The sequence below is a fragment of the Marmota monax genome, unplaced genomic scaffold (assembly GCF_021218885.2).
Source record: "Marmota monax isolate L192 unplaced genomic scaffold, Marmota_monax_Labrador192_F-V1.1 WCK01_AAM20220418_F8-fsc00020, whole genome shotgun sequence".
Lineage (NCBI taxonomy): Eukaryota > Metazoa > Chordata > Mammalia > Rodentia > Sciuridae > Marmota > Marmota monax.
In genome coordinates this window covers 2,332,404-2,358,256 of record NW_026692912.1, presented here as the reverse complement: position 1 = coordinate 2,358,256, position 25,853 = coordinate 2,332,404, and positions in this window count along the sequence as shown.

Sequence of the window (25,853 nt, the reverse complement as noted above, 5' to 3'; positions counted from 1 at the left end):
GCTTCCAGAACTGTGAAAGAGTTCATTTCTGATGTTTTTAGTTCCCCCCGTTTACGGTACTTTGTTATGGTAGCCCTAGGAAATGGAAACAGTGCCCAATGTGTCGGGTGGACTCCATGAGCTATTCAAACCCTCCCTCCTTCCCCACAGCCATGGGGGAAGACCTTTGTCAACTCTGGGCTGGAATGTTCTGGTAGCCTTCTGATTGGCCTCCCTGGGTTTGTTAAATGGAACAGGGCCATGAGCTTATGACTCCAATGGATCTTGTATTTGTCTGGCTGATTATCAGAGGATTTTTTTCTCATGACCCAACGACAAGGTTAGCTGAATCCTGGTGCTAAAAAATGTCACCTTTGCCCTGAACAAAGCTTTCATGCAAGGCTCTGGTGGGGCACCTAAAAGGACAATGATTCAGGATGTCATTGAGCTCACAGAGCCAGCCGCGTGCCTGTTTCTGCACCTGCTTAGCTAATAAATGAGAGTCTGTGTAGCAGGATTCCATGTGACACCTGCTTTCATTATAGCACACAGAGATGCACGGCCCCGAGGACCTCTGGCATCTACATAGTGAATGACAAAATTGACTCAGGTCAGTTCTAACCAAGAAGGTCGTGGAAAGAACTCCAGTTTTGGAACAAGACAAATTTGGGCTAAAATCCCAGCTCTGCCACTGACTGCCTGAGTCGCCTGTGATGTTGCTTCACAGGGTGGCAACAATGATCCGCGCCAGCCTCACCAGGTTGTTGCTATAATTAAGTGAGATCAAGCATGTGAAAGGTTTCGGGTGTTGTAAAATTTTGCTGTTATTCAGTAACTTGCCCACAGTTACACAGCCCAGAGGTGAGGTGCCGTCTGGGGTCTTACCCCTGGGGACAAGACCCTTTCCCCTGAAACAGAGGCAGTGGCCTCTAATGAGGGACTTGAACATTAATTAGGGACCCAGGATGGATGACTTTTATGCACTTTCACATACATTTTCTACCTTTATCCTCATGAAAACCTTTTATTTAAAATTTTTTTTTATTCCCATTAAAAAAAAAAAAAACATCTAGTTTTGGAAATGAGGCTCAAAGGCAGGGTATTGATCCCTACAGCACTTTAGAGCAGTGGTTTCCAGCTCTGAAAAGTCCCCAAGCTCTAGGTGCCTCCCAGACCAGTGAGCCCAGATGGTCTGATGCTGAGGCTGCAGTGCCTCTAAGATCTCCGGAGGTGACTCCCCAGTGGAGCCCAGTTTGAGTGTCTGTGCTCTGGAGTTTACCAATCCCTCTCCCCACAGTGAAATAATTTTATCTTTCCACTTTTGTAAGGACAAGCAGGGTAGATTTCATTGTCCTCACTCTGAAGACAGAAAAGCCAAAGCTCAGAGAAAATTCTAGAATGAACTTGGGCAAGAGCTCGGTTTCTTGATTTGTACCATGGAATGAAGGAGGGAGGGGACCGTGCCACATCACAGACCTTGAAGTTTCCCTTTCTGCACATCTTTGCCTGAGAGAAGCTGGCTGGGGTCCATGGACCGTTGACTTCCACCCACCAAGGTTAGATTCTGGGGATCCCGTCCCCAGCACCCACCGCCTCCCCTCCTGTCCCCTCCCATGCAGTGCATGGGCTCCAGCAGCCAGAGAGGAGGCCAGGGGCTTTTGCACAGGGGCCTGTCAGATCCATTTATTCCCGCCTCTGTTTTTCCATCTGCTTCGTCATAGGGTGTGTGGTACAGACTTGTCTCTGCCAAATGCTTTAGAGGCTTCTGGAATGGAGAGCGCAGCGGGAGCCCAGAGTGTTTATGCCATGGGAAAGCTGGGCTTTTCCACAGATCATCCTTCTCCCGCCCCCGGGGTTCTCATGCCCCACAGGATTCCCAGGGGACCACAGCAATTAAGACAAAATTCTGGAGAGCAGAAGGCTCTGACAGCCCCACAAATCAGCCTCCACACACCCCCAGTCCCTCCCAGAACAACACCATCAAGTCATCTTGAGCAATGGGACCAGAACCCCCCCACCCACCCCCAACAGAATGAAAGAAAACAGAGGTCTCTCTTTCTGGTGCTGGTGCCATGTCAATAGAAAGCCCTTCTCCAGCAGGAAGAAGCCGTTCTTGTGCAGAGTCCCTAACAAAAGCTGACCTCTTCCCTGGCGGCTGCGCGTTGGGTAGGCCCAGAATCAAGCTGGGGTTATTTCCCCACCATCGCCATAGCCATAGCAACAGCTTTGATTAATGCGATGGCCCATTAAAGGGATAATGTCAGCCCTAATCAGAAACGCCTCAAGTATCTCTCTTTGCATTTTGGTAAATGGCGTAATCACATTACGGTTCGATGTGTCTGGGAGCTGATTGCTGTCGAGCAAGTCTGCCTGATTTTCCAGGTTAAGGGGTGTCAGGGGGCCTGGGACGCAACTAATCACTGTGCATTGTTAGGAGTGTTTGGAGGGAAAACACGGAGCCTGGGGAGGAGGTTCCTGCCCCACCCTCTACCCTTCCTTCTGATGGACCCGAGCGCTCTGGGCTGGCCATCTGTTAGCAAGGGGTGCTTCCCTGAAGGACATGGGCCGAAAGTCAGAGGGAGGTGGTGTTACTGGTGTGGGTACACAGAGGGGAGCAGAGGCATGGCTCCAAGAACAGGTGGCTGGGCTGCACCATCAAGCTTGTGATGGACATTCAGCCCTGGGTCATGCCACTGGGCTGGAAAACTGGCAGGAGAGCCCTACTCTTGGCCTGGTGATAGGAAACGGCAGGGGTGACGTGCACTGCAAAGGCATGTAATGAGTGTGGACTTGACCTGTCACAATAGCACTTGGCTGTTGGCAGGTTCTGCCTTGCTGAAGAATCTGTTGAAGCGTCACACTTGAGGGCAGATTCTCGCTGCACCCCGGGGAGAGGGAGACTTCCCCTCCTCTCTCCTTTGACTGGCAGGGAAACCAAGGAAAAGAGAGGTGACGCCTCTCATCCTGAATTGGTGCTAGGTTCCACCTCCCAAGGGCCCCTTCCCACTTGCCACCTGTCTCTGCCTTCCAGCATGGCTGCTTCTAAGTCTACAGGTGACATTAACAATACATCGTCACCACCCATCCTGAAAAATTAAGAAGAGGACCTGAGGAAATATGCATGGAGCCCCCAGAGGCTATTTTTAGATGCTCCTGGGAGGTTTTAAAAAAGAACTCACACAGTTAACTATTTATGACTTTTCGAATGCAGAACAGAAATAGAAGAGCGGCACTTAGCTCCCCCTCCAAGGCTCGGGAAGTAAAATCCTCTCAGAGGGTTGAAACCACTTTGGGGCCATTAAATTTACTGTCTCTTGGATGACATTTAATATCTAGCATAATGTTTTCATATTTTAGCCTCAGCCATAGTTTTCCCATCCAGTGCTGAAAATTATCTCATGAGCAGTTTGAGGAAATTGAGGCAGTGAGAAGTGTCCATCTCAGGGTCACACGTTGATCTGTGATCAAGCCCTGGTGGGAACCAGTCTCTCACCAGGTGGGCCAGAGTTCACTTCAGAGGGTTGGGCTTAAGATCTGAGGGCAATTTTGAGGTGTGGAAAGTTCCCCAGGGGAGACCCAAGAGACCCAATCCGACAAACAGACCCATGGTGTCACCAGGATCTGACTTCCAGCTTTCTTTGCTCTAGGGTGGCTTTTGTCCCAGAGAGGTCAATATTCTTCCCAGGGAGATGTTGGATTAGACATGTGAGAGAACCTCGGCTCACAGGCTTGCATTCTACCAAGCAAGGACAGAATAAATATTCCAGACTGAGATGGGCCTCAGATCTGGGAAGAATTAGCTGGGTTTTCCCAACTGCTTTCTCCAGCATGATGCTGTCCTTCCAGGACGCAGGATCTTGACCATCCCTTCCTATAAACTCAGCTGACCAAGGCCTTGGAAATTAAAGCAAATCAAGGGTGTAGGGCCCTGGCCCCACACAGCGGATAGCTTCAAGCTAAACAAACCCAGAAGAGACTTACATGTGTCTGAGAAAACCACAGAGAGCTGAATTAACATTATGGTCAGAATTTCCATCTGGCCTCTGCTGGCACTCTCACCATAGAAGCCGCCTGTGTTGGCTGCCCTACACCCTGCTGGCTCAGGCTAATGCCAGCCTCTGGGCTAACCCTGACAGGGGTGAGATGTGTATTAAGAATCCCCCCAATCCTTAACCCTGTCTGGGGGATTTCCCAGGCTCCTACCCAGCCCAGCCTCCGTAACTGCCTCCTCTGCCCTCCCACGTTGGCACACTAGGGGCGAGCTCTCCTTAGCCAAGTAGACCTCAAAGCCCATATCGCTCTTTTGCTGGGCGCCAGCTCCCACCTGACTCTTCAATTTGGCAACATTGCCACCTTACCCTTCCTGATTGGTTACTTTGGCACCAAAACATTTGGAATTTGGCCCTGTCAGATTCTGCCCGTTCTGTAGCACTGATGACTATAGTCGATTCTGTTTCTGTTGACAGTGACCTCCTCCCGTCCCAACTCACCTCTTCCTATTCCGTGTGTTCAGTGTCCTGCTCACTACCTGTGCAGCACTTCTGTCTTAGCCTGTCATACCCTGAACTCTGTGAGAGCAGAGATCTCATTTCTCTTTCTCCTGGTTGTATCACCTAGCATAGCACCCAGTGGAACGTAGCCCTGTTTAATACATATCCGATGCAGGTACTCATAAATGAAATAGAATATCTCATTCCGTAGCGGGCAGCGAGTATGCACTTGATTTTGCAGGTGCTCATCCATCTCTCTGTTCATTTAAATCGAGTGAACAAGCACAGTGTAAAACCAACTCTAGGAGAATTTTGTCACTTATGAGAAGACAATCTCTTTACAAAGTCCAATGCTCATTTCCAAAGAGGTCTTGTACAGAAATTAGTCCCTTTTTTTTGTTTTGTTTTGTTGTTATATTTCATTGTTCATGAGTCTATCAATTAACCAAAACGTTGGTTTCCCCCAAATAAAGAAATATTTAATTTTTAGAGGTAGACTGCAGAGAAAAAAAATTGCAATTGGAGACAGTGAGGTGCAGGCTGCGGTTCTGGTGGTTATACATCTAAGTGAGTCACAAAATACCACTAAGCTATAGTTTCCTCATCTGGAAATTAAGGTGGTGGAACTCAGTAATTACTAAGTTTTCTTTCAGATTTATAGCTCTATTAATTCTGTTTTACTAATGCAAATCCCAAAGTGTGCCCTTTCTGTCTTGTGTTTTGGCTAAATCAGACCCTCAGGGTTAAAGTCTTAGCATGACTTTTTATACATTGCCACCAGGTGGCAGGAGCGTGCCACAGTCCTTTGGTCCGAAGCACAAAGAATATGAGCAGAGGAGGTTGTCTTAAGACAAGAGGTAGCTTGTCTGAGGCCAGATAGAGTTTTTGAGACAGACAACGCTTCTGTTCATGAGAACATTTATTTTTACGAAAAACAACAGTTTGAGGATTAGCAAGGATCATTATCTAGAAATGCCCAGGGACCCAAGGAGGTGAATGAGTTGAGCCGGTTTCCCTCCTTCAGGGAGCTTCCGGTCCACAGGGGGTGGGGGGCAATCAAACATATAATTGTAAAAATCCAGTATAGCAAGTGCTTGGAGAGATGGGGTGGTCATCTGAGCCTGAGAGGATCAAGGAGAAGAGGATTGATTTGCATCAAAACCAGCAGCCATATGTGCTCATTTAAAACTAAATTCATTAAATTACACACAGATTTAAAGAATTCGGCTCCTCTGTTGCACTAGCCACATTTCAAGTGCACAGTAGCCTCATGTGGTTAGTGGCTCCACAAGTGGACAGCACAGCACTGTCAGCAGATGTTCTACTGGAGAATGACGATGTGGAGTGGGTTCCTCGGCCTCTGCACTGTCGACATGTTTGACCAGATGATTGCTTGTTGTTAGGGGCTTTCTTGCACGTGGCAGGATTTTAGCAGCATGACCAGATGACAGTAGCAGTCGTTCCCCTCCCCCAGTTTTGACAAGAAAAGTGCCTCCAGCATCGCCAAATGGCCCTTGAAGGGCCCAAAGTGCACCTGGTTGAGATCCCCTGGGCTGGAGGAACTTCAGATGGAAATAAGTTCAGCAGTTAGAATTCTGAGTGGTAAGCACTTGGAGGAAGCAAACCAGGTGTTCTCAAAACACCTGGGAAGTAGGTGCTCAATTCTGACTGGGGGACACAGACGAAGGGTCCCCAAGGATCTGACTTCTGACTTCTTGCTAGGCCACACAGTGGCAGCAGCAAGACTGGATGCCATTTGGCAGGTCCCTGGTCCCACCCTTTTCTCACTTCACCATCTACTCCTGGTCCCAGCAGGTTCTGTGCTGAACTCAGAAACAACTGTGCTATCTCGGCTTCTCTTCATGCTCCTCTTTTCTCTCTGGGTTCCTGGCCTTGGGTTGTTGTTCAAGGGTCCCTTGTTCCTTCTTTCTCATCCTGGCTGGGGCTCTCATTGCATCATTATGAGCTAGCTCAACAAAAGAGCCATCAAGAAACTCCAAGACAAGACTCTTAAGTTCATCCAGGCCCTTTGGAGATGTGAATGTGAACACTGTTGCCCCAAAACCCTTCCCTGTCCCTTGAGCCCTTCATGACCTCACTTAAGAATACCGCTGCTGCTCTCGGCCCAAGACTTCCAGTCCCACCTGTCTGCCGATCCGTTTCTTCCTGTCTTCACTTGCAGATGGTCCACAGTGGCCACTGGGTTCCCCTATAGTGGGGAAACTCTTGATAATCCTTTTGATCCTATCCCTGGCTAAAACTGGCCTATGTGAATTTTGGCTCAGCATCCTAAAAAAGGAATATCGTTGGCTGCCCTCATTTGTTTTGAGCAAGACCACACAAGTCAAGAACTGCCTCCCTGTAGAAAAGGCCCCCTTTGGGGCTGGCATCCACCCCCGTCCTGTGCCCCTCGATATGAACAGGCGTCTACTCAGCAGAGATCTCCAGAGGGCGCTAAGGGAGGGCCAGGCATCCTGGGCAGCTGCTCCAGCCTGTACTGCTCTGGGTTCTTTCTGCCGCAGTCTGGCTGGGCACAAATCACGAGCCACTCAAGCAGGAACAAACTTTATTCCTGAACTCCACCAGCACGCTCCACACAAGCTCCCCGGGAACTCTCCCGCACGCCATGCGGCTCCTCCAGGAACCACCAACCGGAAATCCCTCCTCTGGCACTTCCCCAACCAATGGGAACTCTTCAGGAATCCCCGCGAGAGCTCAACTGGAACTCAACGGGAACTCCGCGAGAACTCAAAAGTCATCATCTTAATGGCTCGCTGGCGTCACCTCTCAACCACTACTTCTGGCAAAAATGCCATGCGTCATCCCGATTCGGCTGTGGCCCTCAACATCTTTCCTAACCTCTCTTTTCCATACTTATCATCATTAATGTTCTCCTACTTTTATAACATCTTTTTTTTTTCTCCCTCTGACTTCCATATATGAGGAAAAAACACACGATTCTTTTCCCTCTGAACCTGACTTATTTTGCTTAAAATTATGGTCTTCAGTTCCATCTATTTTTTTTTCCCTGCAAATGACATAATGTCATTCTTCTTTGTGGTTGAATGAAACTCCATTGTATATGTATGCCACACGTTTTTTTATCCTTTCATCTGTTGGGGGACACCTAGGCATTCCATAAGTTGGCTATTGTGAATTGTGCTGTGATAAACATGGCTATGCCTGTCTCTCCTATGGATGCCGACTTTCATTCTTTTGGATAAATATGAGGTGCCATTTTTAAACCAACCAAAGTGATCTTTCACGTTATTTGTCTTTCAGGTAATTGCTTTCTACTGACTTTGAACAAAAATGGCCTTTAATGTAATGATGTAATATGGATCCATCTGAGGTTCTGCCTACCATGTTGAAATAAATGAGGATGTTTGCTTTCTGTTATTTGTCTTTTCACCCCTGTATTTTGATTGCTCATTTGAGGACACTTTGTAGTTGATCCATGTTCCTCATCAAATGTGGTCTCACACATGCTAGATATTGTCTGCTTGGAGCTAAAACAAAAACAAATCAATTATTTCATGAGTTTCTATCATCAAGTTCCTGATTTACCATTTTTTTTAGTAGCTATATCATGATATTTATTCCCATGAACTGCTTTTAGGTATGGCCACCCTAGGATGGTAATTGATTTCTGGAGTCTGAAGAGAAATTTCATTAATCCTTACTCATATCTGATGCATTTTTAACTCAGCATTCTAGAAGTTTGGAAGAACCTTTATTATATTTGCTATTCCTCTGACTATTTTGTCATTTATAATTTGATTAACATCGTTTTTCTGTAATTCACTCATAACTTTGGCCAATTATGGAATAGGAACCATGGGGGGAAAAAAAAGAATTTCTCTAACTCCAGGAAGTCCTCACGCAATGCTATTGTGTCCTTGTCTTGGACTGTTTCCAATATTATTAACCATCTACATTTACCTATGTGCAAAGATTGAATGGGAGCTTTTGGCAATTGTATATTTTTGACCGTGGTTTGATGCACCAGGAGGAATGATGAGAGTTGGGGAAGGAAAAGCACTAAGGAGTCCTTTTTTTTTTATCACTGTGACAAAATACCTGAGAAAGGAAAGATTTATTTTGACGCATGGTTTGAGATATTTTAGTCTGTAATGAGCTGGATCCATTTTGTTTTTATTTTTGTTTCCAGATCTGTGGTGAAGCAGTATATATCATGGCACAGAGGACACGGTGAAGCAGAGCTGCCCCACTCATGGTGGCCAGGAAGGAGGCAAGAAGATGAAGAAGGAAGAGGAGGGAGAGGAGGAGGGGATGAGGAGGGGAGGAGGAGGAGGAATGGTCCCCAAACACGTATTCCAAGGACCCATTCTCTTCACCTAGTTCTCACCTTCTACAGTGTCTGCCACCTCTCAATAGTATCTTCAAATCATGACTCCATGAATAGATTAATCCACAAATGCAGTTAGAGCCCTTATGAGTCTAACATTTCCTAAAATCCCCACATATGAAAGTTGCTGTACTGAGCCTTCAACATGTGATCCTCTGGGAGACATTTCAGATCCAAATCATAACACTTTGGGCAAAAAGATGTTGTTGCTATAAACATGGAAAAAAAATTCAGCGGGCTTCCATGAACAGCAAATGAATCTAGGAAGTCTGACAAGTTGTAAGAGTCTTCTTGGTCCAGGGTAGGGACAATTTCTTGTTTGACTTTTTAAAGGTGTTGTTCATTTAGTCCTTACAGGAGCCATTGAAGGTTGGCAGGACTAATTCCCTTTAACAAAAGAGAATTTAAAGCTTAAAGAAGCTGATGTTTTGTCCAAGGGTCCATCTTGTAGGAGGTACTCAGTCCTGGGGATTCAGAAGTAACAAGACCCAGGCTCATCCTGTAGGAAAACCAGCCCTTGAAGAACAGTAAGGATAATTGTGAATCAACTTAAGTTTGGAGAAGGTAGTGAGAATGGAAGGTCAAATCAGAGGAGACGGATATTCCAGACAGAGAGAACAATATAAAATTATGGAGCGCTCAGTAAACAGCAAAGGAATGTGTTTCTGATGGAGAGAGGGTGATTAAAGGACCCGTAGGAGAAGGACTGGAGGGGCAGGCAGGGTCCAGCAGGTGAGAGTCCTCTATGCCAATCTGTAGTTTGGGCTTGATATTGTTTTCAATGGGGAAAAAGTGAAGATTTTGAACTGGAAAATTAATCCAACAGGATTGGATTTGCATAGTAGGAAGATAATTCTGGCAGTAGGTGAAGCCTTGCTCAAGAGAGAGGTGAGAGGCCCTTCAGAAATCCAGCCATAGTACTCCTCTGAGCCAGGCAAGAGCAACAGGGCAGAAGGCTGACTCAAGACGTAAGAAGGAGACTGCAGAAGACTTGGGGACAGCTTATATGTGGGGTCTTGGGAGGAGGGATAGTCAAGGAGGACACTGAGGTGGTGGCTTTGAATCACCAGCAGACAGTTCAGTCATTAACAGAGCCAAAGAAACCAAGGAGTGAACAGAGTAGGTGGAAAAAGAATGGGAAAAGATGTATGTCCAGTTTTCACAACTCACAGTGGCCAAGAAGGAGGGGAAGAAGGAGGAAGAGGAGGAGGAGGGGAGGGAGGGGGGAGAAGGACAAGAAGGGGAGGGAGGGGGTGGGAGAAGGGGAGGAGAAGGAGGGGGAGGAGGAGGAGGGGAGGAGAAGGAGGGGGAGGAGTGGGAGGGGAGGGGGGAGGGGAGGGAGGGGGCAGGGGAGAACAGGAGGAGGGGGAGGGGAAGAAGAGGAGGAGGAGGGGAAGATGAGGAGGGGGGAGGGGAAGGGAAGAGGGAAGAGGAGGAGGGGGAGGGGGAGGGGGAGGGGGAAGAGGAGCAATAGTGCCAAATGCATACCCCAAGGACCCACTCCCTTCAACCAGGTCTCACCTCCTACAGTGTCCACCACAGTTTGGGATGTGCTGATTATTAAGTATTCTTGTGGTAGTTGAGTCTTGTTCAGTAGACAACCAAGTATTGGGGCTCACAAGAGGTGAGAAGTCTGGGTGGAAGAGGAAATGTCCTCGAGGGCATTGCAGTTTGGGTGGTATAATTGATTCTCTTTATCTATGGTGGTTACATTCCACAGAGCCGTGGCAGACACTGGGTTAGGGAATATTGAGCCGTAGCTCCTGGTGGAACTAGTAAAGTAGGGGTCCTATGAATCTCTGGTCAGCTCAGTTTTGTCCCTGTGTAGTAGACAATCTTGCTTTGGGTGTGTTCTGTTTAAAGACACCTCATTTATTATTGAATGATAATGCACATTGAGCTTATGGCCAACAGCCCCAGAACTCACACCCGAGTGAAGCTTTTCTAACATGTTTTCTCTATAAGGCAAACACAGCCTTCTAGTGCTTAGAATTAGACAGAACTTCAAGGGTTACACCCAGGGACTATATTCAACAGTGAAACTGCCCCAAAAAGGGGAAAAATGCAAAACAAAAGTGGCTCTAAATAGATCATGAAAATGAAAAAGATACTTGTTATAGTGTCAGAACTGAAAGAAGAAGATGGAGTGCCGCCTTGTTCAGCCTCAGCGGGGAACGTGCGTCCAGTGACTCCAACTGGGCATTGCTCTGCCCACGAACACCCTCAGAAGTACCCACAAGTACTGACGGTGGGGTTACAAGTAAAGTCCAGGGAGGAGGCACATTCTTAAAAAGTGAGGATAAACGGTATTTAGACATGGATACGTGGCTGATGTCACTTTGGGAAAGGATTATGAGAGGCAAAGAGGGATAAACTATGTCCTGGGTGGGCGGTGGGGATGCGGCCCAGTGATAGAGCCTTGCTTAGTGTGTGCAGGGCCCTGGGTTCAAGCCCCAGAGACAGAGAAAGAGAGTGTAAAGTGGCCCTGGGCCACACTAATATTTGACAAGTGTGCAACAGAGAAGCACATGGAAGGAGACCCAGAATGAGGAGCTGGAGAGAAGGGGAGGAAGGAGAGGCAGAAGAGATGGGCACAGCAGATGGAGTAAGGTCCACTGGTGGGCACTGGCATGGGACCAGCGTGATTGCCCAGGGAGAAGGCAGGGACTTCGGGGTCTTTGAGCATGCCAAATTCCTCCCTTCCTAGGAGCCTTTGCATATTGAGCCTGCGGTTCCCTCTCCCCAAGATGTTCTTCGCCCACATATCCTCGTGGCTTTATCTGAGGTTCCTCATGTGACTGGGCTCCTTTTTGTTATTCAGGTCTCAGCTTAAATGTCACCGCTTCATAGAGGTGGTCCCTAGACCATGTAGCTAGAAGTAGTCCTTCTGTACCCTCATCTAAATAATCTTATTTGTTCATCTGTTAAGTTGCTTCTCCCAAATGTCCACTTGACTGTGGGCTTCATGAGAACTGGGACCTTGACTATCTTGTTCACAGATATATTCCCAGTGTCTGGCATGTGTTTGTTGAACAAATGACTAGCAACCAAAAGCAAGGAAGGAATTTACTTGTGGGGCGGAAGGAGCCATGTCTTATTTTTCTTTGTACTCTGATGCAGAGGATAGGCATTTTGTGTTGAATGTAATTCCACTCACAGATATATATCCAGGAGACCTAAAGAGAGGTGTTCAAATAAAGATGTGAATTAAAATGGCCATAACACCATTATGCAAGTAGAAAAAGAAGTGGACACAATTCAAATGTCCATCAACTGATGAATGGGTAAATAAACAAAAAAGGGGCATATTCATACAATGGAATATTATTCAGTCATAAAAAGGAATCAGTTCTGATACATGTCACAACATTGGTGAACCTTGAAAACATCTGTTTCTGGCTCCTCCCACTCTCTCAGCTTCCTGGATATCAGGAATGGTCATGATGGTCCACCTCACCTCACCTTGGGCCCCGAGTAATCCAGTTGGCTTATCATGGACTGAACCTCTGAAACTGTGAACTCAAAATTGTCCTTTTCCAAGTTGTTATTGTCAGGTATTTTGGTCACAGTGACAACAACATGACAAATACATTAAAACATATATTTCTTTTTCTGTTCTGGAATTAGATGGTCATGAGATCTAATTAGATGCTTGCACAAAATCATAATGCACTGGAAACCACTAAATTGTACACTTTAAATTGATTAAAATTATGGATTTTAGGTTATGTAAAGTTTAGTTTAGTAAAAAGCATATAAAAGAACAGCATCGAATGTGTAACTTAACTCTAATTCGTTAATACCTTAATGCAACCACAGACTAATCTAAGACCCTTAAAGCAACCCTCAGGCCTGAATCTACCAAGGGGATATATTTTTTTGAGTTATCAATTCATTACTCACAGGATTCTTGAAAGATTCCTTCAGATTGTGAGCTCTCAACTCTTTTGCATAAAACAACTTGATTTCTAGAGGGACCATAAATTTTTTGAAAAATTTATGACATGAACAAAGGAAGACTTGCTTTGAGTAGTTGCAAATGCTACTTTACTGAACATAGAAATGTCTACATAGTGTCCAGAAGCCATCTCCTCACTTCTCTGCCTTCAAACCAAAGCTTGTGACAGTTAATGCTTCTAAGAGATAGTCCTCCATTTCTACTTGGCACTGAGAAAGAGACCCACAGGCAGGATTTCCTTCTGTGAACCGAGTTTGGATGTCAGCCACCCCTGGATCCCTTTACCAGAGAAAGGAATGCCTGTGAATGGTGATATTTGAGTAAGAATGAAATTCAAAATTCAGCGGATATAACTCCTACTTTGTTCATGGACAGTAGTTTTTAAACTTATGCCACAAAAACCCAATGTCATACCTCTTTTCCAAGGAGACTGTTCTGATCATCTTCAGTCAGATAATCACATGCTGCTCTGTGATCATACTTCTAATCTGACTCTTCTATGAGGTCATTCATTCATTTGACGAGCATTTATTGATCTATTCTCAGTTAGACACTGTTCTAGGTGTTAGGGATGATTTAAGTGTAATAATAGTAAAATGTAAAAAAAGCAGAGTGTTAGTGCTCACGGGGAGACAACATATACACATATACATAGATACAAGGTAAATAAATATATTTGAAGAAAGTTGAAGTCCCGTTAGGACAGGGAGTGCAGTGAGTTGTGGGAGATTAACCTTTTTTACCCAGGGTATTTAGGGAAGGGCTCTCTGATGACATGGCATTGAACAGGGCACTTGATGGAGTAAACCATGCAGAATATATTGGAGGCAGGAGGGATAAGATAGAGCATATTTTCACAGGATGTCTCTGGTTCTTAGGAGTGTGGAGGACAGAGGACAGAGGCAAAGGAGTAGAGGCAACACAGAGAGCTCAGGCAGATACCTCACAGCTGGAATCCATGGCTGAAGGTGAACAGGGGGGGATGTAGTGAATGTGGTCAGGGGTGGTCAGATGCCAAAAGCATTTTAAAAGTAAAGTTTACTGGATCTGCTGAAGGAAAGAAAGGAGGTGAGAAACCGAGAGCCTAGTGTGATTCCAAGTTTGGAATCTTGGAAGAACGAAGTCACCATTTTCAAAATGAGCAAACATGGGTGTCGTGGTGGTGGGGCTTAGAACAAGGAAACCAGGAGTTTTGTTTTGGATTCGTTAAGTCTAAAATGCCGTATAGACATCCAAGAGGAGATGTCCAGAAGGCAGGTGTAGATCAAAGCCTGGATTTTAGGGAAAGGACTGGAGCGGGGCTATTACTTGACAGTCTCAGAGCACAGGTGACATTAAAGGTGCAGAGTGCAGTGGAATCTTTCTAATCTCCAGGGAGCAAAAAGAGATACAAGAGGTGACCAGCCCAAGAACCAAGCTGCAGGCCCCAGGAGAAGCCCAGGAAGGCCACGAATGAGCGCCAGGTGAGGCGGGAAGAGGCCCCCTGAGAGCATGGCATCCTGGGAGCCAAGAGATGACAGTCTTCCAAGAAACAGGGAGTGAATAGAGCTGCGAGTTTGAGAAGGAGGGAAATTGAGAAGTGGCTGTTGGATTTTGCAGCGTGGAGGTCACAGGAGTCCTTGAAGTACTCTTGCAGAGGAACCGCGGGACCTAAAACCTGATGATGACAGCAACTTCAAGAGCGAGAGGGGAGGAGGGAGGCTGTGAGCCTGGGTGGATACTGAAGAGTTTCTGTCCGTAACAAAGACCTGAAAAAAAGGACCGCTCAGTGCGAAGTCCTTGAGTGAGAGGGAAGGGGTAGGTTCCATGGCACAGGTGGCAGAGTGGCCTTAGAAAGGAACATGGACGTGGCAATTATTATGCTTCCTCCTTTGAAAAACGAACTTTGTAAGTCAGCGTCTTCATTTTCTAGCTCGTCTGCCTCCTGAGCTGTGGGCAGGCAGAGATGGACAGGAGAGACAATTGACATTATACCTGTCATGAATTGTACTATTTATGGAACACCATAAAATATTGATATACGAAATTTAAAATAGCTGGGAGTATGAGACATAATTCAATATTAGATTCTAGCACCCATAAGCTCTAATGGGCACCACAGGTATAAGAAAAATTTAAAGTTGAAGAATCCCAGCCCTTAGCACCCATGTATTTTCAGGAATTGGGAGTTGCTCACTGTGCTGTTATGTTTGCCACAGACACCTGGTCCAAGCTGCAGAATGACAGGGGTCCACAGGTCCAGAGAGTGCCCAGGGAACTGCCCAAGAGTCAAGAGAAACATCTTAAACACTGAAGTGATCCCTCTACCCAGATCCAGAGACTCTAAGTCACAGGTAAAAAGGGAAGCGGTCCCCAAATATTGGCCATTGGAAGCCAGTACAGCTAAGCATTGAGAACGCCCAGGCTTAGGCTGGCAAGGTTGGGTGATCTTACTGCAGAGCCAGGGTCAGGCCACAGGAGCATCTCACAGGGCTTTGAGGTTCTTTTCAAGGTGGCATCACAAAGGGCAGTGCTCTGGTTTCTCAGCAAGCAAGGATAAAATACTCGCCCAACAGGCTCTGCTTTGAAAACCCTTGTCTCAGTTCGGAAGACATCATGCCATTCCTGGCCACAGCCCTTCCCAGTTACACATACCAGTTTATCAAATTCTGATAAAAATTATAGGCCTCAGAGAGGTTAGGTGGCTCTCTGAGGTCACACAGCTAGCTAGAGGCAGAACTAAGATTGAAACAGAAGGCTCTGATGCCATATTTAGTGCTCATTCCGCAAAGGGACTATTAAGAAACAGCTGAGCGTGGTGGCGCACACCTGTAATCCCAGCAGTTTAGGAGGCTGAGGCAGGAGGATCACAAGTTCAAAGTCAGCCTCAGCACTTTAGCGAGGCCCTAAGCAACCTAGTGAGACCCTGTCTCAAAATAAAAACTAAAAAGGGCTGGGGATGAGGCTCAGTGTTTGAGGGATCCTGGGTTAAATCCCTCATTAAAAAAAAAAAGTCACAAAGTCACAACATCAATTCAGAGTTTGACTCTGAGGACATACTTTTCTAAGTCATAGGGGTCCTGGTTGGGTGGTGTTAGGTCTCAGGAAAAGGTGGGTGAAGTGATTCCCATGCCCTGCTTTTGCTTGTGAATCGGGTGTCCTCTGAATCAGCTCTGGACCTGGGAGAGACCTGACAGCATGTTGGCATGTCTAAATGGAGCCAAGCCTTGTTGATCCACAGGGGAACATTCTAGGGAGGAAAAGCACAGTGTCACTTGTTTGAAACTTCTGTCATGTTTCCTACCTCATTGCATTAGATCATCATGGCATCCCTGTGATGCAGGAATTTCAGGTCCATTTAGTGAATAAGGGAATGGGACCCAGAACAGAAGAGTCCCTTCATTTTACACTCAAGTTCTAAGTATCTGCATAGGTGACTTTCAGGACTTTGAGGACCTCTGTCTCTAACACGGTATTATGTTTCAGAACTCTGGGAGGCAGGGGTGACGAGGGGGAATTGTCCCCTCTGCTAGGCATCTTCTGTTTGCATGTGTGTATACATTTGCTTATCCACTCATTCTCCTTAGGGCTTATGTGTACTTTCTCATTTAATCATCTCAACAATTCTAAGGTCACTGAGTAACTGAACTACCCGCTCCCTTTTCTGCCCAGCTCACCATCCAGCCCAGGCTCCTGATTTCACAGGACTTGTGTTTCAGAAACAAAAAGCCCTCAAAGATTGTTGTTGACACACAGAAGCCCCATTCTTCAGCCCCTGGTGCTGTGTGAATTGCTACAAAACAGGAATGTGGTGGATTTGGAACCACGCTCCTGGACACAGTCAGTAACCCTAACTAAATGGATTCATTTCCCTTAAAATTCCTGAGTTTTCCCCCTAAAACAACTAAACTGATTCATTCTCTGTGATTCCCTTGAAGTGGAAAAGTCACAAATGTTCAGGGTGAACATGACGTCTTTCTACAGGTCACCAAATTCCTTCCCCAGGTGGAGGTTCAGGGTGCAAAGGTAGAGACTGGTTTCTCTCTCTTGTGTTGGCTGTCCGGCTCTGGCTGTGGGCTTACTTTCAGCAAGAAGTCACTGTAGCTATGCGGCTACTCTTTGATGACCACTGAGTTCAGCTCTGGACTCAGGAAGAACAGGGAGGCAGGCAAGGAAGCTATACTGATGAAACATCTGCTTCCCAGACTCCTCCTCAGAAAGGAAAACAAGATATAGTTGCTGCGTAATTCTGTATAACAAGCAGCACCAAAACTTAACTACTTAGAACATTTATTATCTTGCATGGCTTCTGAGAGGAGCTTCTCTGGGTGGTTCTGGCTCGGTTTTTAGAGTTTTCAGTCATGTTTAAGTTGTCAGCTGGGGCTGAAGCCATCAGAAGGATTGACTGGGGTTGGAGGAGACACGTCCAAGAGGGCTCACTCATATGAATGTTGACAAGAGATCCCAACTCCTTATCATCTTGTCCTCATGGTGTGGCCACTGGTTTCTCCCTGAGTGAGTGATCTAACAGAGAGAGAGAGCGAGAGCAAGATAGATAGATAGATAGATAGATAGATAGATAGAAATTCACAGTTTTTTTTTTAATGACCTATAGTTTCTAAAGCCACATATCATCACTTCTATTTCTTTGTGTTGTGTCAGGGAAGGGACATCATAAAGTTTCATGCCAGGAGGTGAAAAGACAGACCTGGTCTCAAATTCTGTTTCTTCAACTAATCAGCTATCGGATCTGGTGAAAATACATTCATTTTTGTAATCTTCAACTTCCTCACCAGTGAGATAGAGGTATATAACATCTGCTTCCAATGTTTGATTATTATGAGGTTTTAATTAGATAACACATGCCAAATATTTGGCAGAAAAGCTCAATAAATATCATTTTTCTTTTCCTCTCCACTGCCGTTTTAGAATTAGAAGAAAAGGAACTATGTTGGTGTAAGGGTTCAAATGAAGAAAGTGTTCCTCAAGAATGGAAGCCATATTGGACCAAGAGCTAGGATTTCAGATGGGTTCCATGTGATCCAGTTGGAGTTCCTGAGTCTAAGGGCTTTAGTCTCTTCCTGTGTCAAATGGAGATAATAACACGCACCTCACCCACTCAGTATCTGTTAGAACTGTGTTCATACATGGAAAGTGTATAGAATAGCACCTGGTAGAATAAACACACGATTACTCTCTGCTAAGGAGAAAGCATGGGCAGGGTCCCCTGGTAGATGCAGGGGAGTCAGAAGTGACTGAGGGGTGGGCCCTGCCTGCCAGGAGCTTGCAGGTTGAAGGAGGAGGCAGATGAATCACTAGTTGAGGCAGAAAATACCAGAGTCAGCAGGGGCCTCTCTGGCACTTATGTCCCTGTGTGTAGACTCTTGGGATGTTTCTCCTCCTTTCTCTCTTCTCACTCCTCTCTCCTGGAGGTCTCCCAAGCTCCCAATTCCCCTTTTTGATACATTTTGTATTTCCTCTACACCCTGAGTGGCAGCCAATGCTGGGATTCTTGGAAGTTCTGCTTTCTGCCCCAGGTGGACTAATCCAGGCATTTTCCAACAGAGATGTTAAAAAAAATAGAAATAAGCTTTTGGAACATGCTCATCTCTATGTTGGGGATTGCTGATGTATTTTCACAGGCCTCCGCACTTAGCCTAGTAAAACCTTTTCACAGTTTTACTAATTAGAGACATTATGTCATTAAGAATAAATGCATATTCTTGCACATTCCTCCAAGACAGCCTTCATCATCCTATTTTAATTTTTAAATTGAATTTCATATTGAAGGAGAATGCATGTGCATAGATAATAGATTTAAATAATATTACAAGGTTTGTGTGATGGTGTGGATATGAAGTGTCTCTCAAAGACTCATGTATTGAAGGCAGCAGTGTTCAGATGTAGGGATTTGGGGAAGTGATTGGATCATAAGGGCTCAGACATCACCAGTGGACTAATCCATTGTGAGATTCATAGTTTGATGGCATTATTGGGAGTTGGTGGACACTGCAGGAGGTGGGACCTTTCTGGAAGAAGTGGGTCACTGGGCATGTGCCCTGGAAGGGCTTTTCTTACCCCCAGTCTCTTCCTTGCTCTCTCTTTTCTTCTCCCAGGCTGCCACGAAATGAACGACTCTGTTCCACCACACCCTCAGGCCCATAGTGGTAGATCCAGCCAACAGGAAACTGACACCTCTGAAACCCTGAGCCAAGGTAAATCTGTCCTCCTTTAAACCATTTTTGTTGGGTATTTTGGTCACAGCAATGAAAAGCTGATTAACACAGCTTATTGCCCCCAACCTGCCAGCCTCTGCCCTATCATCTATCTCCCACAGAGAGCCAATCCAGTTCTGGTTATATCTTTTGAAATTTAATACCATCTTCCTAAATAATGTGCATGTACAGTTATGCTGAAATTCCTTGGAGTTATCCATTGACTTCCTTTTACAGGGGATGAGGACTGGATTTCTTATAAAAAAGATAACCCTACTTCTCATTCCCTTCATACTCCCCAGTTATAGTTTTTTGTTAAATTGGTATTAAGAATTTATATTCCGATTATGTATCACTTGCTGCTGAATTAAATAGTATACTATGATTGTTACCTTTCCTATATACATATACCTGCTTTAAAAAAAATCTAGAGTGAATGATTTCCTTCATCTCCCCTTTTGGTATTATTTGTTTACATGATTCTCTTCTGCTTTAGGCCATGATAACCTATAGCAAGGACTATGTAGTCTATATTCACTTTTGTGTTCCCAGACTAGCAGAATAGTTTGCAATAAAGATACTGGATACAAATATGGGTGATTTGTCAATCTCCTTGTGGTTCTCAATGTAGATGCTGCTGATATTAGACAAGACAGGTCTTTGTTGAAAGGGACTGTCTTGCACACTACAGGAAGTTAAGGATCCTTGGTCCCTGCCCACTAAAGGCCAGCAGCTGTCCCCAGTCATTGGGATGACCCAAACACTATTCCTATCACATCTCTAAGTACTTCTTGTTGTGGTACCACTCATGGTTGAGACCATCTGCATCCAATGCAGTAGGTGTCACCACCCAGGTGTGACGTTATGCTTGGCTAATGGCAAAAGCAGAGGAGATTCAGCATAATGGGAGCTGGAGCTGTTATGGAAATGGGGCTCACATCCTCCTTGGGGAGAGAGGTTCATCTCTAGGATCCTGCAAAGATTTGATCTGGGATTTAATCCACAAAGTTGGATCAAGCAAGAAGCAGTCACCTTAGCCAGGGTACCATGCTATGCATATTAAAACTTTTGTGACATCTCCTTTTCCTATACTCCAGCTCAAAAAAACCCTACCTTTTCACCAGCATCCCTGTGAACCATGTGATATCTTCTCCACCTACACCTGATGAAACCAAATATCAGTATCTGAAATAATAAGACCATTCATTTACTGGCTACTGGACTTCTAGATTTTTTTTTCTATTGAGTAATTGAATGACTGTAGTCAGTCATTGGTGCTTGAGCTGAAAGTTTGTATAGACTGGAGATGAAGTTTGCAGCAAAGTGAAGGGAAAGTCATAGCATGTGAGTCAGAAGTTCTGGGAGACAGAGAAACCATGGTTAAGGATGGAAACCAGTCATTAAGGGATTATGACTCAGCTATGCAGAAATAGGAGAGGTAGGGTTGTGTGGCCTCAGAGGAAGGTAGGAATTGCCCACCTATTGCCGCTGGGTTCCATGAACTCCCAACTGAATTTCAATTATGTCTCTTCTTATTTTGTACAGTTTGAGTGGTTTCTGACCTATCCAACCAAAGATATACCCAATTATAACTCCATAGTTAAAACTGCCATCACTGTCTGGTCTACTGTCCGTCACTCAATCCAGAAATCAAGAATTAGAATCAGGAAGGGGAAGGAGGTCATTTGGTCATTGTGAATTTGCCTGGACAATGTTAAAGCAGATCCAGCTCTTTCTGGAAACCCAGGAGCATGTAAGATGATCGGAGACATCCGGGGGAACGTGGTCTCTCCTGTTGAGGACCCGTGTGGAGCCATCACCGCTGGGAGCTTCATTCAGCCACACACATGGCATCTGATCCATTTAGCCTTGCTCAACTTGGCTGATAATTTCATCTTTCAGCCAGAAGCAGAGGAGACTTGGTGAACTTCTGTTCTGGACCTGATTCCGACCAACTAGGAAAAATTGCTTGGCAAAGTGGATGTGACAGGAATCTTGGGAGAGAGCCACAACATCATCCTGATTTTCGAAAGCAGGAAGGATTGGAGGCTGCACTGTTAGAATTCTAAGCTGGTGATCCTTTATACACTTGCACAGCAAGTCCTTGCTCAGCACGGGCTCTGTGCCAAGAGGTATGCTTGGTGCTGGTACTCTGACATGGAACAGGGTGGTATCCCTACTCTTGGGGAGCTTCTATTTACAATAGACAAATGAACGAAATAATTTCAGATGGTTTTAAAGGGCTACACAATCCAATAGAGTTAGAGAGTGAATGGGGATGGGTTGAGTCTAGTTCAGGCAATATGGGGATTATTCGCCAGAGTGGAGATATTTGATCCAAACATGAGTTTGGATCAAACTGAACCAGCCATACATACAGCAAGTCGTGGAAGGACAAGCAGATGCAAACGCCTTGGTGTGATCAAGAACACAAAAGCTCTTCCTAAGAGTGATCGTGGCTCTGGGAGATTCACCAAGGTTTTCCCTTATAATTCTATTATAATTGAACATGGGCAGTCAACTTGGTGACCTTGGGAAAAAATTCCTGCCATAGATGAATAAATAGTTCCTAAGCATCTATACAAAAATGGGTGGTCATTAGTGCCCAGTTTGTGACCACAAATATAAGCAAGCTCTAAAACAATGATAAAAGCAGAGAGTGGCAAATTATCCAATAAGGAGCTTCATGTTATGTTATATGGACACTTTAGAAAAAATAAAGTCTTGGTTATCTAGCTGAGTGACTGGGTCCAAAAAAATCATCTGCAGAAGAGGATGCAAACTTGATCTACGCTTGCAGAAGCCAAAGGTTGCAAATGATGGGAAGCAAATTTTAACTCAGTGCAAGGTCGACCTTTCTAAGAATATGAGATGCTTTGGAATTAGGACACAGTTGAGCAAAATTGATGCAGCAGATGGTGAATGTTTGAGGGACTGGTCTCATCCACCATGATAATCTAGGATAATATGATTCAGGAGAAATAATTGAGCAATTGTTTTGTTTATGCATCATTTTCTCTCCATGGTTTAATAACCATCTCTATCTTAAAGGCTATGCCAAACACTCAGGTGACCAGCCTCAGAATCTTCATTGACCCTCTAGCCCCTGCATTCCATTCTTCTTCTGTTGTCTCCTCCTCGTTCCCACTGCCTTTCTTGGGTTCAGACTCCATCATCTCCAGTGGGGTGGCCGCAGATTGTTCCCCACCTTCTGTATTCTCCTGCACCATTTCTTGATATGTGGCCAGAATGGCACTTTTGAAAACCAGTACCACCTCCATCCCTCTAATATTTCCTGCAGAAATACTCCACAGTCCCAGGATTGTTTCAAGGCTGTTGTTTTTATGTGCATATCTACCCTGTGCCACACAGGCCACACAGGTGGGGCTTCTAGGGCTCTCTCCAATGCCACATCCTCTAAGAAACCTCTATTTCTCTGATTAAGAATAATTACTAGGGCTGGAATTGTGGCTCAGCGGTAGAGCGCTTGCCTAGCACAGGCAGGACCCAGGTTCCATCCTCAGCACTACATAAAAATAAAGGCATTGTGTTGTGTCCATCTACACCTAAAAAATAAATATTTAAAAAATAATAATTACTCTGGGATTGGGGGTGTAGCTTAGTTGTACTTGCCTAGCATGCATGAGGCCCTGGGTTCCATCCCCAGTACTACTAGTATTACTACTAATAATAATAATGATAGTAATAATCACTCTTCCACCTTTATTCCCACACAATAGTCTCACTGGTTGAATAACTAACTCATTATTTTATTCTGGCATGTTTTATTCTTCAAATGTTTACTAGTGATGCCTACTTACTGTGAGCTGTATGGTGGGTATTTGGTGGAATAATATGAATTCTAATTCACTCTGTTGCAGATATGGCAATATGTGTGTTTTATCTATCATTTACACTTTCATCCAACCTTAAGATAGTTACTATCATCCTTTTATCAAAGGTAAGACAAAATTGAGATTTATGTAAGTTCAATCAGCTCACATAGCCAAGGACATTCAATAGGCAAGGGCTGGGCTGGGATTCATACTAGACCAGGCTGACTTCAAAGTTCAGATTTCCAGTCCCTGTGCCAGACTGTCTCACTAAGGATGCAACACGTGGACGAACTTTACCCTCCAGGAGTTAAGGAATGGATGTTTCCAGCTGTTGAGCAGGTACTAGTGCTCATTTACGTCTACTCAGGACCATATTTTGCTATTTCCATATGTATCTCACCCATTGGATTATAAGCTCGTCGAGGACAGAGATGGCACCATACTATCTCATCCATTCGCCAACTCCCAGGCACAGAATTATCCTCATTACATTTGCAGATTGAGTTAATAAATCATCAAATGTGTCAGACCAACTATGCTGTAATTTTTCCAGGGGAACAGGATTTAATTATATCCAGCACTGGGCCCCACACAATGAGGACATTGACAAGCCGGTGCACATTCACCCAGAAAGTGGAGGGGGCTGTTTTGAATGCTATTTATAAACACTGCTTTCCTTAGCATTTATTTGGAACATATTAAAATAACCTGTGAATATGTTAAAAGATCTTTCTGTTCCTCGCGTTATAAATGATTATTTCAGTCTTAAACAGAGCTGTTTATTTCTTTTTGCATGTACCATAGTGTCTATCCTGATAACCGTATGGTATAAATAATGAGAAAGCACATTACAGCTGTTAAAAACCAGTGTTAAGAAATAGGAGTTTCCAAAGTCAAGAGGGCAGCAGGCACCACGGAGTGAAGACGCACGATTGCTCACCGCCAGCATCTGTTGAGAGCTTGCTTTGTGCCTGGCCCTGTTTAAGAGCTTTGCGCACACAAGCTCATTTCTATCATTGCCCCATTTTACAGTTGGGGGACTCCGAGGCACAGAGTGGCTCAACTACAGGTATTTACAGGTGTTTTCCACATCTTGTCATGGGTCTGTCTGAACTTGCACTTTGAAGGCAGAGACCATGTCTGGTGCAGTTCCACACTTTGAAGCCTGGCAGGTTCCTAGCTCAGACAACATCACTGCTCAGGTGGGTCCCTCCTATTGCTCACCTGGGAGTGCAGTGGGCTTGCTCTCCAAGGAAGGCCAAGACATTCCTTCTGGGCTGACCCTGGGAAAAAATCTAAATTAAGCAGAATATTTCTTCGGTAGACCAAAACCAGGTAAGGTTGTTGAGCGAATAAGATGTGGAGTCTGATGTTTGGAATATTTAATGGCCTAATCCTAAGATGGTCACAGTTCCGTCCATGGGACCAGAACTCTCTAGGTCTGGGGTCTGGATTTACTGGAAGAGGTGCAGACTGTGGTCCTGCTTTGTGTTATGTTTCCTCTCCCATCAAGTCCTTGTCCTTGCACAGTCTCCTACTTTGGATATCTGATACTTTATTAGATGTATAATACTTTCTCCAAGCTCTTGCTCAGCCTGGGTGCTCTTCTGACTAAGGAAACTCTGCCTATCTCCGTTTTGATCTGTAACATTGTTGATTTTACAGTTTTAATTCTCAGAGGTTGACCTCAATTCCTTTGTTAAAAAATTTCTTCTCCCTCATCCCCCTACTCCAAGTATGAATTCTATTATTATCCTCACTTTACCCACAGGAAGGAGCAGAGCCGGGTCACCATCCTTCCCCTCCTGTCCCCATCAGCGCCACTCCATTTGACTGTAGGTTGCATGTACTGTGAATATCCTCAGGCGATGGCATTGCCACCCCCTAGGGTCTTTGCACAGGGCTGTGAGATGCTGGCGCCCAGTCCTGACTGTGACCTGGATGCTCTGTGTTCTGAGCTGATCCCTTTATTTCTTTGGTCTTCCCTCTTAGGATTCATCTTCACTTGACTCCAGGATCTTCTTTATTTGGCGACATTTTTCCTAAATATACTGACACCTCCTTCTATACTGCCCCCAAAAGCACTTATAATCACCTCTCCCGCGTGGCGCTGTGGTCTCATCTCTAATTCATCGTCTTCTCTCTCTCTCCTCCGCCTCCCTCGCTTCGCTCTTGCCCAGAGCTTCTCTTCCCCTCTCAGCAGAGGCCACTGCTCCAAATAGGCCAGGTTGGCCAGGATCCCCTTCCCGCCTCTCCAAGCTGAACCTCCCTTCCCTCTTTATCTGGAAGCTCATCCCATTATTATTCAGTCTCACTTACGCAGACCTCGCCCGGCCCGCGTGTGCCTCCCTGGCTTTGAGCTGGTGGGATGCCTCCCTCTTCTCGGCCCCTTGTTGAAGCAGACGTTAGTAATCAACACGGAGCTTCTCTGATAATCAAATTAGACAAGCGGGACTCTGCCTTTATTTTCTACTTAATCACTGGGCGTGACAGCAATAATGTCAGCTGGAATAATCTGGCAGCTTGAACCTCTCTCCATGTTATTATTTTTTCCCCCAGATCTACTTCAGTGTCATCTCATAGACAGAGAATGCAAACTACATCCTCATCCAGAATGGGCTCAGAATCTTGATCGGGGACAATGTCAATTGCTTTGTCTTGGTGAATCATAATTGGGTGGCAGCATCTAGGGTAGAGATTTCCTTTTTTACCCTTAACCCAACTGGTAATGAGTTTGTGCCCTGCAGCTAGAGTCTTGGTGGCCCTTGACATTTTCTCTTCCTTCTGGGGACAGACTGCAGCTGCAACTCTGCCCTTTGCTCCTGGGTGGTGTAGCCTAGACCCGAGCTGAGGGAGAGCCAGCTGTCACTGCCTCCAACTCCTTAGGTGACCTTGGCCAAGTCACTTTTCTCAGTTGTAAAATAAGGGCTCTGACCTCCCTCTCTCCACTGGGATGTTGAGGGACCATGAGATAATGCTTCTGGAGTCTTTGACATCATATCCTAAAGGACACTATGTACACTGACA